Source organism: Colobus angolensis, unplaced genomic scaffold (genome assembly GCF_000951035.1).
Source record: "Colobus angolensis palliatus isolate OR3802 unplaced genomic scaffold, Cang.pa_1.0 Scaffold73, whole genome shotgun sequence".
Classification (NCBI taxonomy): Eukaryota; Metazoa; Chordata; class Mammalia; order Primates; family Cercopithecidae; genus Colobus; species Colobus angolensis.
Window position 1 is genome coordinate 8,970,392 of NW_012121043.1, and position 1,699 is coordinate 8,972,090.

Here is a 1,699-nt window from a genome sequence, read left to right on the forward strand (position 1 = left end):
GTCTAAACTTTCACCATTATCATACTGTCTTTATAGCAAGTCCTTACTTTATCTTTATAATAAATCTTAAAATCAGGTAACATGAGTCCTCCCATTGTGTTCTTCTCTTTTATAGCAAAAGCAAAGGATTTGAGATTTTCTCCTATTTGTAAGCCAAATATTTTAACCTGTTACATTTTCATATTTGCTGGCAAAAGACATGGTTATGTGGGACAGGGAAAATGGACTGGATTGCACAGAACTCAACAGGCAGCATGAGTTTCAGATTTGCTTCTATTTACCTTGTCCCTATAGTTCCCTGGGGATAAGGCAGAAGCAGACCCAGACAGATGCTCTACAGACAGTGGGATTGCTCCAGAGGCAGTCGGTTTGCTCCACAGATAAGGAAATTTGAGTTTATTAAACTGACAATCTCATAAGGGTTTTGCTAGTAAATCTGTCCCGTCTTAGCTCCGGAGGGGATAAAGATTGTGGACGCTATCTCTGTCTTCTAAGACTGTGTGTTATACGAACAACCTTGAGAAGATATTCTGGGACAAAAGCTGATGCAAGTCATGCAGAAATGCAAGAAATCATGGTAAATTGTCTCCCAACAGTATTTACATTTTTTTCTACATCTTAGCTTCTGGCAAATTTTCCTATAAATGACCTTCTGACAGTTTTTTAAATTAATCTAATCAAATAGGGATGTGAACAAATTTATTCAATTCATCTTATGCAGTATTAAATTGAAGCTACTATCAGTAGGACTTAAGGCAGAGAAATGAGGCCAACCTGCAGTACTGACTTTAGCCATTCTCCCAGTGTCCCAACTCTCATCCCCTATACAGTAAGTGATTAGAATACTGGGGGCTTTCACTTAAGCTTTTTGTATCAACTTACGCATTTTGTCCATAGCATTTATCCAGGTAGGGTAGAATGTTCTAATGTTTACAGACTCCACTTTGCCACTTAAAAAGGAAGTTTAGAGCATTTCCGTCATTTTCAATAATGCTGGTCGCTAACTGAATCCAATTTGAATGCTTTTAAGGGTTGAGTTGGTGTAAACATGTAAGGTTTCAGCATATTTTCAAGAGAGGCAAGTTGATGCTAGGCTTTCACACAAGAAGTACAATACCCAGAACGCAAATGGTATTCCTGGAAAGAAAGTGTTCACAACTGTTGTGCTCCCCAAGTAAATAAGTGAGTCCTCAGTCATAAATAATTCTGAAAGGCAAATACTATTATTTTTCTTTCTCTCCTCTGTACCTCCTGGAATTGAATGTGTTCCCATCCCAGGAACCAAGTTATTGCCCTCCTTTAAACCCTCAGGTTTGTGGTGAGCCACTCTAGCAGCTCATGCCTGTAATCCCAGCACTTTGGGAGACTGAAGTGGGCTGATCACGAGGTCAGGAGATCGAGACCATTCTGGCTAACACGGTGAAACCCCATCTCTACTAAAGATAATAATAATAATAAAAAAATGAGCCAGACGTGGTGTCGGGAGCCTGTAGTCCCAGCAACTCAGGAGGCTGAGACAGGAGAACGGTGTGAACCCAGGAAGCGGAGCTTGCGGTGAGCGGAGATCGCACCACTGCACTGCAGCCTGGGCGATAAAACTAGCCAGGGGTGGTGGCGCCTGTAATCCCAGCTACTCAGGAAGCTGAGGCAGGAGAATCCCTTGAAACCAGGAGGCGGAGGTTGCAGTGAGCTGAGATCA

General features: G+C 41.8%; 1 pseudogene; it reads right to left on the reverse strand.

The window, feature by feature from the left end:
* Positions 1–886, reverse strand: part of LOC105501646 — a 15,963-nt pseudogene extending 15,077 nt beyond the window's left edge.
* Between the last annotated feature and the right edge of the window lie 813 nt (positions 887–1,699).